At 50.4% G+C, this 14,896-nt stretch overlaps 1 long non-coding RNA gene across 1 annotated transcript; it reads right to left on the bottom strand.

The window, feature by feature from the left end:
* Positions 1–5,712: 5,712 nt before the first annotated feature.
* Positions 5,713–9,912, bottom strand: LOC147651154 (uncharacterized). Its single transcript, XR_015274841.1, has 3 exons — positions 7,631–9,912; positions 7,303–7,536; positions 5,713–7,011 (listed from the first exon to the last, which is right to left on the bottom strand). It is a non-coding gene; the product is annotated as an uncharacterized LOC147651154 (long non-coding RNA).
* Positions 9,913–14,896: the final 4,984 nt, after the last annotated feature.

Below are 14,896 nucleotides of genomic sequence, written 5' to 3'. Positions count from 1 at the left end.
AGAGGAGCAGAAAGCACATTTTCTACAGCAAATTGCTAGCTGATGCACTTTCCTCCCTGCCAAAATAGTGATTGCCATTCATCTTCCTGGGAAGAATGTAAAGACCCATTCAGAGATGCCAGGTTCAGCTGGCCTGTGGCTTTGTGTGCCTCATTTCACATGTCCAATTTCAAGGGCCACTAAAAGAGGCTCATGTTTGCCTTGCTACCCACAAGTGCTGTAGGTATTTCCAGGAGAAGAGGGAAAACATCGCTGTCCTGTGGTGTGGTAGAAATGCCACCACAACTGTGATTGTGTGAGCAAAGCCAGCCAGTGCTTTTTGGGGCAGCAGCAGCAGCTGAGAGTGTGGCAGAGCGGTTTTGATACTCTTTTTAGAGTCCTGCAAACATTGTTCCCGAAACAACCCACAGCTTTGCAAATGTGCCCGAAGAAAATGCAAAGAGAACTGGGGTGTGAAAATCAAAGACTGTTTATCTGTAGAAGAAAAGGAACAAGAATGAACTACACCACATATTTACACTGTAAGAATATTGGTAACAACAACAACAACAACAACAACAAACTATAGAACCTATTTACCTGAGAACAGCTCTAACAAAACTCTATGAAACGTATTTACAGACAACTTAAACAAACTCTAAAACCTCTGTCCTGAACACAACAACTGTAAAACGTATGTACAGCAGGGTGGCATCTGTGTCTGTGATGTCCCTAAGTCCTGCAAGAAAAACAAGTAGCACGGTCAGTGCAGTCAGGCACGGAAGGGTGTTCCATGTGCTGCCGGGCTGGGACACTGGCCCAGTGGGACTCTGCTGCCAGAAGGGAGCCTGGCTGGGGGCTGTGGCCCAGGCACTGGAACAGGGCTTGTGTGGCCCACAGCAAGCCCAGGCCAGGCCAGGGATGGCCAGCAGAATCCAGTGCATGGGCTAGCGTGTCCCTGAGCAGGGAGTGCCCAGCCCGGCCCCAGGCTGGCAGCAGGGGCCCCACTCTGCCTGTGGGGAGCACCTGCCTGTTCTGCTGCTGGCATCGGTCTTCATCCCAAGACCATGTCTTCCTCCTTGTCTTTTAGATCAATATCCATCTCTTCAATAGAATCTTTCATTTCCACCTCCATCTCTTCCTCTGTCTCGTACATATCCGCATCCTTCTCTTCCTCTCCAGTATCCTCTGCGTCCACTTCCATGGCTTCTTCTCTATCAGTCTGTGTATCGACGTCCGTCTCCTCCTCTCCGTCTGTGCCAGCCTGCAGAGGTAGCAAAATTTCCCAGCCTGTCCCACAGAGCTCCAGCCCAGCCAGGCAGCTGCGGGGTGTCCGCCTCCGTGGAATAGTACCATACCTCTTTTGGAACAAATGCAGACATCCTGCAGGGATGGAGAGCAAAATCCAAGCGATGGGGAGCTTTGGGGACTGCTGGGGGAATCAGGGAGCAGGTGGCAACAAGGTGACAGGGGTAGGCTTGGAGCAGGGTGAATGAAGAGCGTGCTGGCACAAGGAGCCAAGGGTTGTGTTGTGGCCGTTGCTGGATGCTGGAAGTTCTAGCTGGAGCGTGCACTGTGACATCACCGCCAGGAGTTCAGGCCCAGGCTGAAGTGGACAACGGAGACCGTAGAATGAATGACGGAATCCCTGGGTGCTTGGGCTTGGAAGGGACCCTAAAGACCATCTTGTTCCAAGCGGAGCAATCTTCGCCCAGAATAGGTTGCTCAGAGCCCCGCTCCCAGCTGGCCTTGGATGTTGCCAAGGATGGAGCATCCCCAGCCTCTGTGCACAGCCTGGGCCAGTGGCCCAGCAGTCTGAGTAGAAAAGAGCAGCTTCATCAGATCCAACTTCAAGCTCACTCCTGCAGTTGAAAGGCTTCTCCTCTCTGTGCCCATCTTTCCTAGAGCTGCAGGGAGGCCTCGCCAGCCCCCTTCTCTTTCCAGGCTGAGCATCCCCAGCCCCACACGGACAGCAGTCCGATGCGTGGCAGTCAAGGCTAAAGGGTAGCAAATGGCTACATCAGGAAGTGAGAGATGGAAGCTTTTGGAGATGGAAGCTTTACCTCTAAATGTAGAAAAGAAAGCAAAGTGGAGGGGGAAATGGTGGGACTCTGGCTCTGTTCTAACTGGCAAAGATTTTCTTTTCTTCTTTTCTGTCGTGCTAACCCAAGTTTTGTTGTTTGAAAGGAGGTTTAGCAAAATATCCATCGTCTTCTCCACTGCTGAAACACTGAACAACACCTGGGCAGGCTGAGGATGCAGAGCAAAACCTGCAAATATCTACTGCTGATCGTGATCCTGGGGAATGCAGCTAAAGCCAGCCAAAAGCAATTTCTGGAAAGTCAAGCCTGGCTTACGTTTTCTGGAGTTTGGTTGTGCCAACTTCACCAGTCATTTCTAAAAAAGGAAAAGAAACTCCAAGCAAAAGAGAGAAAAACACAAAGAAACCAACCCAAAGAAACCAATCAAACAAACAGATAAAACACCCCCAATCAAACCAAAGGCAATGAGAAGTTAGGACTAGTTGTAAGGATATCACAGCAGGAGAATGGCTGCTTCCTACTTGGATCACCATCCAAAGCCACCTAGAACAACTTCTCCAAAACATATCCAACAGGAGAAATGGAAAAAGTGATCCATGGCAGCTCTGCATTGTGGTGAAGGATGAGCATGCAGTGGTCCAGATGCAGCATTGCCCACCCTCCAGGCTGCTGTTTGCTCTGCTGAAAGACTCTTGCAGGACTGTGGCCCCTCTCCATGCAATGGAAATCATTGCCACAGCTCTCAGTTGAGGCACTGGCATTTCCAGAGCCAGATTCAGGCACAATCCTACTGCCTGCTGAGCATCTGGGAAAGGTGCTGAGCATCTTCAGGCCTAGAAGCACAAAAGAGCTCAGGCTCTCCCCGAACTGGGTTTTCAGGGCAGCTTTCCATATCTCTGCAAGATTTCTTCATCCCTCAACACGTCTGACTTTATGATGTCCAACGATGCATTTGGGTTTCTTCCGTCCTCTTGTGTGCCCGTGAGTAACCTTCCACGTGGATGAAGGAGATTGTGTACAGGACAATTGATTGCGGCATTGCCATTTGGCTTCACTGTCACTCAGTTGAACACGGTCCTTATCTAAGAAGGACTTCCAAGAAATGGGTAGGAGTTTTGGCTGTGAGAGGAGCAGAAAGCACATTTTCTACAGCAAATTGCTAGCTGATGCACTTTCCTCCCTGCCAAAATAGTGATTGCCATTCATCTTCCTGGGAAGAATGTAAAGACCCATTCAGAGATGCCAGGTTCAGCTGGCCTGTGGCTTTGTGTACCTCATTTCACATGTCCAATTTCAAGGGCCACTAAAAGAGGCTCATGTTTGCCTTGCTACCCACAAGTGCTGTAGGTATTTCCAGGAGAAGAGGGAAAACATCGCTGTCCTGTGGTGTGGTAGAAATGCCACCACAACTGTGATTCTGTGAGCAAAGACAGCCAGTGCTTTTTGAGGCAGCAGCAGCAGCTGAGAGTGTGGCAGAGCGGTTTTGATACTCTTTTTAGAGTCCTGCAAGCATTGTTCCTGAAACAACCCACAGCTTTGCAAATGTGCCCGAAGAAAATGCAAAGAGAACTGGGGTGTGAAAATCAAAGACTGTTTATCTGTAGAAGAAAAGGAACAAGAATGAACTACACCACATATTTACACTGTAAGAATATTGGTAACAACAACAACAACAACAACAACAACAAACTATAGAACCTATTTACCTGAGAAGAGATCTAACAAAACTCTATGAAACGTATTTACAGACAACTTAAACAAACTCTAAAACCTCTGTCCTGAACACAACAACTGTAAAACGTATGTACAGCAGGGTGGCATCTGTGTCTGTGATGTCCCTAAGTCCTGGAAGAAAAACAAGTAGCACGGTCAGTGCAGTCAGGCACGGAAGGGTGTTCCATGTGCTGCCGGGCTGGGACACTGGCCCAGTGGGACTCTGCTGCCAGAAGGGAGCCTGGCTGGGGGCTGTGGCCCAGGCACTGGAACAGGGCTTGTGTGGCCCACAGCAAGCCCAGGCCAGGCCAGGGATGGCCAGCAGAATGCAGTGCATGGGCTAGCGTGTCCCTGAGCAGGGAGTGCCCAGCCCGGCCCCAGGCTGGCAGCAGGGGCCCCACTCTGCCTGTGGGGAGCACCTGCCTGTTCTGCTGCTGGCATCGGTCTTCATCCCAAGACCATGTCTTCCTCCTTGTCTTTTAGATCAATATCCATCTCTTCAATAGAATCTTTCGTTTCCACCTCCATCTCTTCCTCTCTCTCGTACATATTCACATCCATCTCTTCCTCTCCAGTATGCTCTCCGTCCACTTCCATGGCTTCTTCTCTATCAGTCTGTGTATCGACGTCCGTCTCCTCCTCTCCGTCTGTGCCAGCCTGCAGAGGTAGCAAAATTTCCCACCCTGTCCCACAGAGCTCCAGCCCAGCCAGGCAGCTGCGGGGTGTCCGCCTCCGTGGAATAGTACCATACCTCTTTTGGAACAAATGCAGACATCCTGCCGGGATGGAGAGCAAAATCCAAGCGATGGGGAGCTTTGGGGACTGCTGGGGGAATCAGGGAGCAGGTGGCAACAAGGTGACAGGGGTAGGCTTGGAGCAGGGTGAATGAAGAGCGTGCTGGCACAAGGAGCCAAGGGTTGTGTTGTGGCCGTTGCTGGATGCTGGAAGTTCTAGCTGGAGCGTGCACTGTGACATCACCGCCAGGAGTTGAGGCCCAGGCTGAAGTGGACAACGGAGACCGTAGAATGAATGACGGAATCCCTGGGTGCTTGGGCTTGGAAGGGACCCTAAAGACCATCTTGTTCCAAGCGGAGCAATCTTCGCCCAGAATAGGTTGCTCAGAGCCCCGCTCCCAGCTGGCCTTGGATGTTGCCAAGGATGGAGCATCCCCAGCCTCTGTGCACAGCCTGGGCCAGTGGCCCAGCAGCCGGAGTGGAAAAGAGCAGCTTCATTAGATCCAACTTCAAGCTCACTCCTGCAGTTGAAAGGCTTCTCCTCTCTGTGCCCATCTTTCCTAGAGCTGCAGGGAGGCCTCGCCAGCCCCCTTCTCTTTCCAGGCTGAGCATCCCCAGCCCCACACGGACAGCAGTCCGATGCGTGGCAGTCAAGGCTAAAGGGTAGCAAATGGCTACATCAGGAAGTGAGAGATGGAAGCTTTTGGAGATGGAAGCTTTACCTCTAAATGTAGAAAAGAAAGCAAAGTGGAGGGGGAAATGGTGGGACTCTGGCTCTGTTCTAACTGGCGAAGATTTTCTTTTCTTCTTTTCTGTCGTGCTAACCCAAGTTTTGTTGTTTGAAAGGAGGTTTAGCAAAATATCCATCGTCTTCTCCACTGCTGAAACACTGAACAACATCTGGGCAGGCTGAGGATGCAGAGCAAAACCTGCAAATATCTACTGCTGATCGTGATCCTGGGGAATGCAGCTAAAGCCAGCCAAAAGCAATTTCTGGAAAGTCAAGCCTGCTTTACGTTTTCTGGAGTTTGGTTGTGCCAACTTCACCAGTCATTTCTAAAAAAGGAAAAGAAACTCCAAGCAAAAGAGAGAAAAACACAAAGAAACCAACCCAAAGAAACCAATCAAACAAACAGATAAAACACCCCCAATCAAACCAAAGGCAATGAGAAGTTAGGACTAGTTGTAAGGATATCACAGCAGGCGAATGGCTGCTTCCTACTTGGATCACCATCCAAAGCCACCTAGAACAACTTCTCCAAAACATATCCAACAGGAGAAATGGAAAAAGTGATCCATGGCAGCTCTGCATTGTGGTGAAGGATGAGCATGCAGTGGTCCAGATGCAGCATTGCCCACCCTCCAGGCTGCTGTTTGCTCTGCTGAAAGACTCTTGCAGGACTGTGGCCCCTCTCCATGCAATGGAAATCCTTGCCACAGCTCTCAGTTGAGGCACTGGCATTTCCAGAGCCAGATTCAGGCACAATCCTACTGCCTGCTGAGCATCTGGGAAAGCTGCTGAGCATCTTCAGGCCTAGAAGCACAAAAGAGCTCAGGCTCTCCCCGAACTGGGTTTTCAGGGCAGCTTTCCATATCTCTGCAAGATTTCTTCATCCCTCAACACGTCTGACTTTATTATGTCCAACGATGCATTTGGGTTTCTTCCGTCCTCTTGTGTGCCCGTGAGTAACCTTCCACGTGGATGAAGGAGATTGTGTACAGGACAATTGATTGCGGCATTGCCATTTGGCTTCACTGTCACTCAGTTGAACACGGTCCTTATCTAAGAAGGACTTCCAAGAAATGGGAAGGAGTTTTGGCTGTGAGAGGAGCAGAAAGCACATTTTCTACAGCAAATTGCTAGCTGATGCACTTTCCTCCCTGCCAAAATAGTGATTGCCATTCATCTTCCTGGGAAGAATGTAAAGACCCATTCAGAGATGCCAGGTTCAGCTGGCCTGTGGCTTTGTGTACCTCATTTCACATGTCCAGTTTCAAGGGCCACTAAAAGAGGCTCATGTTTGCCTTGCTACCCACAAGTGCTGTAGGTATTTCCAGGAGAAGAGGGAAAACATCGCTGTCCTGTGGTGTGGTAGAAATGCCACCACAACTGTGATTGTGTGAGCAAAGCCAGCCAATGCTTTTTGGGGCAGCAGCAGCAGCTGAGAGTGTGGCAGAGCGGTTTTGATACTCTTTTTAGAATCCTGCAAACATTGTTCCCGAAACAACCCACAGCTTTGCAAATGTGCCCGAAGAAAATGCAAAGAGAACTGGGGTGTGAAAATCAAAGACTGTTTATCTGTAGAAGAAAAGGAACAAGAATGAACTACACCACATATTTACACTGTAAGAATATTGGTAACAACAACAACAACAACAACAACAAACTATAGAACCTATTTACCTGAGAAGAGATCTAACAAAACTCTATGAAACGTATTTACAGACAACTTAAACAAACTCTAAAACCTCTATCCTGAACACAACAACTGTAAAACGTATGTACAGCAGGGTGGCATCTGTGTCTGTGATGTCCCTAAGTCCTGCAAGAAAAACAAGTAGCACGGTCAGTGCAGTCAGGCACGGAAGGGTGTTCCATGTGCTGCCGGGCTGGGACACTGGCCCAGTGGGACTCTGCTGCCAGAAGGGAGCCTGGCTGGGGGCTGTGGCCCAGGCACTGGAACAGGGCTTGTGTGGCCCACAGCAAGCCCAGGCCAGGCCAGGGATGGCCAGCAGAATCCAGTGCATGGGCTAGCGTGTCCCTGAGCAGGGAGTGCCCAGCCCGGCCCCAGGCTGGCAGCAGGGGCCCCACTCTGCCTGTGGGGAGCACCTGCCTGTTCTGCTGCTGGCATCGGTCTTCATCCCAAGACCATGTCTTCCTCCTTGTCTTTTAGATCAATATCCATCTCTTCAATAGAATCTTTCGTTTCCACCTCCATCTCTTCCTCTCTCTCGTACATATTCACATCCATCTCTTCCTCTCCAGTATGCTCTCCGTCCACTTCCATGGCTTCTTCTCTATCAGTCTGTGTATCGACGTCCGTCTCCTCCTCTCCGTCTGTGCCAGCCTGCAGAGGTAGCAAAATTTCCCACCCTGTCCCACAGAGCTCCAGCCCAGCCAGGCAGCTGCGGGGTGTCCGCCTCCGTGGAATAGTACCATACCTCTTTTGGAACAAATGCAGACATCCTGCCGGGATGGAGAGCAAAATCCAAGCGATGGGGAGCTTTGGGGACTGCTGGGGGAATCAGGGAGCAGGTGGCAACAAGGTGACAGGGGTAGGCTTGGAGCAGGGTGAATGAAGAGCGTGCTGGCACAAGGAGCCAAGGGTTGTGTTGTGGCCGTTGCTGGATGCTGGAAGTTCTAGCTGGAGCGTGCACTGTGACATCACCGCCAGGAGTTGAGGCCCAGGCTGAAGTGGACAACGGAGACCGTAGAATGAATGACGGAATCCCTGGGTGCTTGGGCTTGGAAGGGACCCTAAAGACCATCTTGTTCCAAGCGGAGCAATCTTCACCCAGAATAGGTTGCTCAGAGCCCCGCTCCCAGCTGGCCTTGGATGTTGCCAAGGATGGAGCATCCCCAGCCTCTGTGCACAGCCTGGGCCAGTGGCCCAGCAGCCGGAGTGGAAAAGAGCAGCTTCATTAGATCCAACTTCAAGCTCACTCCTGCAGTTGAAAGGCTTCTCCTCTCTGTGCCCATCTTTCCTAGAGCTGCAGGGAGGCCTCGCCAGCCCCCTTCTCTTTCCAGGCTGAGCATCCCCAGCCCCACACGGACAGCAGTCCGATGCATGGCAGTCAAGGCTAAAGGGTAGCAAATGGCTACATCAGGAAGTGAGAGATGGAAGCTTTTGGAGATGGAAGCTTTACCTCTAAATGTAGAAAAGAAAGCAAAGTGGAGGGGGAAATGGTGGGACTCTGGCTCTGTTCTAACTGGCGAAGATTTTCTTTTCTTCTTTTCTGTCGTGCTAACCCAAGTTTTGTTGTTTGAAAGGAGGTTTAGCAAAATATCCATCGTCTTCTCCACTGCTGAAACACTGAACAACATCTGGGCAGGCTGAGGATGCAGAGCAAAACCTGCAAATATCTACTGCTGATCGTGATCCTGGGGAATGCAGCTAAAGCCAGCCAAAAGCAATTTCTGGAAAGTCAAGCCTGCTTTACGTTTTCTGGAGTTTGGTTGTGCCAACTTCACCAGTCATTTCTAAAAAAGGAAAAGAAACTCCAAGCAAAAGAGAGAAAAACGCAAAGAAACCAACCCAAAGAAACCAATCAAACAAACAGATAAAACACCCCCAATCAAACCAAAGGCAATGAGAAGTTAGGACTAGTTGTAAGGATATCACAGCAGGAGAATGGCTGCTTCCTACTTGGATCACCATCCAAAGCCACCTAGAACAACTTCTCCAAAACATATCCAACAGGAGAAATGGAAAAAGTGATCCATGGCAGCTCTGCATTGTGGTGAAGGATGAGCATGCAGTGGTCCAGATGCAGCATTGCCCACCCTCCAGGCTGCTGTTTGCTCTGCTGAAAAACTCTTGCAGGACTGTGGCCCCTCTCCATGCAATGGAAATCATTGCCACAGCTCTCAGTTGAGGCACTGGCATTTCCAGAGCCAGATTCAGGCACAATCCTACTGCCTGCTGAGCATCTGGGAAAGCTGCTGAGCATCTTCAGGCCTAGAAGCACAAAAGAGCTCAGGCTCTCCCCGAACTGGGTTTTCAGGGCAGCTTTCCATATCTCTGCAAGATTTCTTCATCCCTCAACACGTCTGACTTTATTATGTCCAACGATGCATTTGGGTTTCTTCCGTCCTCTTGTGTGCCCGTGAGTAACCTTCCACGTGGATGAAGGAGATTGTGTACAGGACAATTGATTGCGGCATTGCCATTTGGCTTCACTGTCACTCAGTTGAACACGGTCCTTATCTAAGAAGGACTTCCAAGAAATGGGTAGGAGTTTTGGCTGTGAGAGGAGCAGAAAGCACATTTTCTACAGCAAATTGCTAGCTGATGCACTTTCCTCCCTGCCAAAATAGTGATTGCCATTCATCTTCCTGGGAAGAATGTAAAGACCCATTCAGAGATGCCAGGTTCAGCTGGCCTGTGGCTTTGTGTACCTCATTTCACATGTCCAATTTCAAGGGCCACTAAAAGAGGCTCATGTTTGCCTTGCTACCCACAAGTGCTGTAGGTATTTCCAGGAGAAGAGGGAAAACATCGCTGTCCTGTGGTGTGGTAGAAATGCCACCACAACTGTGATTCTGTGAGCAAAGACAGCCAGTGCTTTTTGAGGCAGCAGCAGCAGCTGAGAGTGTGGCAGAGCGGTTTTGATACTCTTTTTAGAGTCCTGCAAGCATTGTTCCTGAAACAACCCACAGCTTTGCAAATGTGCCCGAAGAAAATGCAAAGAGAACTGGGGTGTGAAAATCAAAGACTGTTTATCTGTAGAAGAAAAGGAACAAGAATGAACTACACCACATATTTACACTGTAAGAATATTGGTAACAACAACAACAACAACAAACTATAGAACCTATTTACCTGAGAACAGATCTAACAAAACTCTATGAAACGTATTTACAGGCAACTTAAACAAACTCTAAAACTTCTATCCTGAACACAACAACTGTAAAACAGCAGGGTGGCATCTGTGTCTGTGATGTCCCTAAGTCCTGGAAGAAAAACAAGTAGCACGGTCAGTGCAGTCAGGCACGGAAGGGTGTTCCATGTGCTGCCGGGCTGGGACACTGGCCCAGTGGGACTCTGCTGCCAGAAGGGAGCCTGGCTGGGGGCTGTGGCCCAGGCACTGGAACAGGGCTTGTGTGGCCCACAGCAAGCCCAGGCCAGGCCAGGGATGGCCAGCAGAATGCAGTGCATGGGCTAGCGTGTCCCTGAGCAGGGAGTGCCCAGCCCGGCCCCAGGCTGGCAGCAGGGGACCCACTCTGCCTGTGGGGAGCACCTGCCTGTTCTGCTGCTGGCATCGGTCTTCATCCCAAGACCATGTCTTCCTCCTTGTCTTTTAGATCAATATCCATCTCTTCAATAGAATCTTTCGTTTCCACCTCCATCTCTTCCTCTGTCTCGTACATATCCGCATCCTTCTCTTCCTCTCCACTATCCTCTCCGTCCACTTCCATGGCTTCTTCTCTATCAGTCTGTGTATCGACGTCCGTCTCCTCCTCTCCGTCTGTGCCAGCCTGCAGAGGCAGCAAAATTTCCCAGCCTGTCCCACAGAGCTCCAGCCCAGCCAGGCAGCTGCGGGGTGTCCGCCTCCGTGGAATAGTACCATACCTCTTTTGGAACAAATGCAGACATCCTGCAGGGATGGAGAGCAAAATCCAAGCGATGGGGAGCTTTGGGGACTGCTGGGGGAATCAGGGAGCAGGTGGCAACAAGGTGACAGGGGTAGGCTTGGAGCAGGGTGAATGAAGAGCGTGCTGGCACAAGGAGCCAAGGGTTGTGTTGTGGCCGTTGCTGGATGCTGGAAGTTCTAGCTGGAGCGTGCACTGTGACATCACCGCCAGGAGTTCAGGCCCAGGCTGAAGAGGACAACGGAGACCGTAGAATGAATGATGGAATCCCTGGGTGCTTGGGCTTGGAAGGGACCCTAAAGACCATCTTGTTCCAAGCGGAGCAATCTTCGCCCAGAATAGGTTGCTCAGAGCCCCGCTCCCAGCTGGCCTTGGATGTTGCCAAGGATGGAGCATCCCCAGCCTCTGTGCACAGCCTGGGCCAGTGGCCCAGCAGCCGGAGTGGAAAAGAGCAGCTTCATTAGATCCAACTTCAAGCTCACTCCTGCAGTTGAAAGGCTTCTCCTCTCTGTGCCCATCTTTCCTAGAGCTGCAGGGAGGCCTCGCCAGCCCCCTTCTCTTTCCAGGCTGAGCATCCCCAGCCCCACACGGACAGCAGTCCGATGCGTGGCAGTCAAGGCTAAAGGGTAGCAAATGGCTACATCAGGAAGTGAGAGATGGAAGCTTTTGGAGATGGAAGCTTTACCTCTAAATGTAGAAAAGAAAGAAAAGTGGAGGGGGAAATGGTGGGACTCTGGCTCTGTTCTAACTGGCGAAGATTTTCTTTTCTTCTTTTCTGTCGTGCTAACCCAGGTTTCGTTGTTTGAAAGGAGGTTTAGCAAAATATCCATCGTCTTCTCCACTGCTGAAACACTGAACAACATCTGGGCAGGCTGAGGATGCAGAGCAAAACCTGCAAATATCTACTGCTGATCGTGATCCTGGGGAATGCAGCTAAAGCCAGCCAAAAGCAATTTCTGGAAAGTCAAGCCTGCTTTACGTTTTCTGGAGTTTGGTTGTGCCAACTTCACCAGTCATTTCTAAAAAAGGAAAAGAAACTCCAAGCAAAAGAGAGAAAAACACAAAGAAACCAACCCAAAGAAACCAATCAAACAAACAGATAAAACACCCCCAATCAAACCAAAGGCAATGAGAAGTTAGGACTAGTTGTAAGGATATCACAGCAGGCGAATGGCTGCTTCCTACTTGGATCACCATCCAAAGCCACCTAGAACAACTTCTCCAAAACATATCCAACAGGAGAAATGGAAAAAGTGATCCATGGCAGCTCTGCATTGTGGTGAAGGATGAGCATGCAGTGGTCCAGATGCAGCATTGCCCACCCTCCAGGCTGCTGTTTGCTCTGCTGAAAAACTCTTGCAGGACTGTGGCCCCTCTCCATGCAATGGAAATCATTGCCACAGCTCTCAGTTGAGGCACTGGCATTTCCAGAGCCAGATTCAGGCACAATCCTACTGCCTGCTGAGCATCTGGGAAAGCTGCTGAGCATCTTCAGGCCTAGAAGCACAAAAGAGCTCAGGCTCTCCCCGAACTGGGTTTTCAGGGCAGCTTTCCATATCTCTGCAAGATTTCTTCATCCCTCAACACGTCTGACTTTATTATGTCCAACGATGCATTTGGGTTTCTTCCGTCCTCTTGTGTGCCCGTGAGTAACCTTCCACGTGGATGAAGGAGATTGTGTACAGGACAATTGATTGCGGCATTGCCATTTGGCTTCACTGTCACTCAGTTGAACACGGTCCTTATCTAAGAAGGACTTCCAAGAAATGGGTAGGAGTTTTGGCTGTGAGAGGAGCAGAAAGCACATTTTCTACAGCAAATTGCTAGCTGATGCACTTTCCTCCCTGCCAAAATAGTGATTGCCATTCATCTTCCTGGGAAGAATGTAAAGACCCATTCAGAGATGCCAGGTTCAGCTGGCCTGTGGCTTTGTGTACCTCATTTCACATGTCCAGTTTCAAGGGCCACTAAAAGAGGCTCATGTTTGCCTTGCTACCCACAAGTGCTGTAGGTATTTCCAGGAGAAGAGGGAAAACATCGCTGTCCTGTGGTGTGGTAGAAATGCCACCACAACTGTGATTCTGTGAGCAAAGACAGCCAGTGCTTTTTGAGGCAGCAGCAGCAGCTGAGAGTGTGGCAGAGCGGTTTTGATACTCTTTTTAGAGTCCTGCAAGCATTGTTCCTGAAACAACCCACAGCTTTGCAAATGTGCCCGAAGAAAATGCAAAGAGAACTGGGGTGTGAAAATCAAAGACTGTTTATCTGTAGAAGAAAAGGAACAAGAATGAACTACACCACATATTTACACTGTAAGAATATTGGTAACAACAACAACAACAACAACAACAACAAACTATAGAACCTATTTACCTGAGAAGAGATCTAACAAAACTCTATGAAACGTATTTACAGACAACTTAAACAAACTCTAAAACCTCTACCCTGAACACAACAACTGTAAAACGTATGTACAGCAGGGTGGCATCTGTGTCTGTGATGTCCCTAAGTCCTGGAAGAAAAACAAGTAGCACGGTCAGTGCAGTCAGGCACGGAAGGGTGTTCCATGTGCTGCCGGGCTGGGACACTGGCCCAGTGGGACTCTGCTGCCAGAAGGGAGCCTGGCTGGGGGCTGTGGCCCAGGCACTGGAACAGGGCTTGTGTGGCCCACAGCAAGCCCAGGCCAGGCCAGGGATGGCCAGCAGAATGCAGTGCATGGGCTAGCGTGTCCCTGAGCAGGGAGTGCCCAGCCCGGCCCCAGGCTGGCAGCAGGGGCCCCACTCTGCCTGTGGGGAGCACCTGCCTGTTCTGCTGCTGGCATCGGTCTTCATCCCAAGACCGTGTCTTCCTCCTTGTCTTTTAGATCAATATCCATCTCTTCAATAGAATCTTTCGTTTCCACCTCCATCTCTTCCTCTGTCTCGTACATATTCACATCCATCTCTTCCTCTCCAGTATGCTCTCCGTCCACTTCCATGGCTTCTTCTCTATCAGTCTGTGTATCGACGTCCGTCTCCTCCTCTCCGTCTGTGCCAGCCTGCAGAGGTAGCAAAATTTCCCACCCTGTCCCACAGAGCTCCAGCCCAGCCAGGCAGCTGCGGGGTGTCCGCCTCCGTGGAATAGTACCATACCTCTTTTGGAACAAATGCAGACATCCTGCAGGGATGGAGAGCAAAATCCAAGCGATGGGGAGCTTTGGGGACTGCTGGGGGAATCAGGGAGCAGGTGGCAACAAGGTGACAGGGGTAGGCTTGGAGCAGGGTGAATGAAGAGCGTGCTGGCACAAGGAGCCAAGGGTTGTGTTGTGGCCGTTGCTGGATGCTGGAAGTTCTAGCTGGAGCGTGCACTGTGACATCACCGCCAGGAGTTCAGGCCCAGGCTGAAGTGGACAACGGAGACCGTAGAATGAATGACGGAATCCCTGGGTGCTTGGGCTTGGAAGGGACCCTAAAGACCATCTTGTTCCAAGCGGAGCAATCTTCGCCCAGAATAGGTTGCTCAGAGCCCCGCTCCCAGCTGGCCTTGGATGTTGCCAAGGATGGAGCATCCCCAGCCTCTGTGCACAGCCTGGGCCAGTGGCCCAGCAGTCTGAGTAGAAAAGAGCAGCTTCATCAGATCCAACTTCAAGCTCACTCCTGCAGTTGAAAGGCTTCTCCTCTCTGTGCCCATCTTTCCTAGAGCTGCAGGGAGGCCTCGCCAGCCCCCTTCTCTTTCCAGGCTGAGCATCCCCAGCCCCACACGGACAGCAGTCCGATGCGTGGCAGTCAAGGCTAAAGGGTAGCAAATGGCTACATCAGGAAGTGAGAGATGGAAGCTTTTGGAGATGGAAGCTTTACCTCTAAATGTAGAAAAGAAAGAAAAGTGGAGGGGGAAATGGTGGGACTCTGGCTCTGTTCTAACTGGCGAAGATTTTCTTTTCTTCTTTTCTGTCGTGCTAACCCAAGTTTTGTTGTTTGAAAGGAGGTTTAGCAAAATATCCATCGTCTTCTCCACTGCTGAAACACTGAACAACACCTGGGCAGGCTGAGGATGCAGAGCAAAACCTGCAAATATCTACTGCTGATCGTGATCCTGGGGAATGCAGCTAAAGCCAGCCAAAAGCAATTTCTGGAAAGTCA

The sequence above is a fragment of the Cyanistes caeruleus genome, chromosome 11 (assembly GCF_971803275.1).
Source record: "Cyanistes caeruleus chromosome 11, bCyaCae1.hap1.1, whole genome shotgun sequence".
In the NCBI taxonomy this organism is placed as follows: Eukaryota; Metazoa; Chordata; class Aves; order Passeriformes; family Paridae; genus Cyanistes; species Cyanistes caeruleus.
This window is presented reverse-complemented; position numbering and strand designations above follow the sequence as displayed.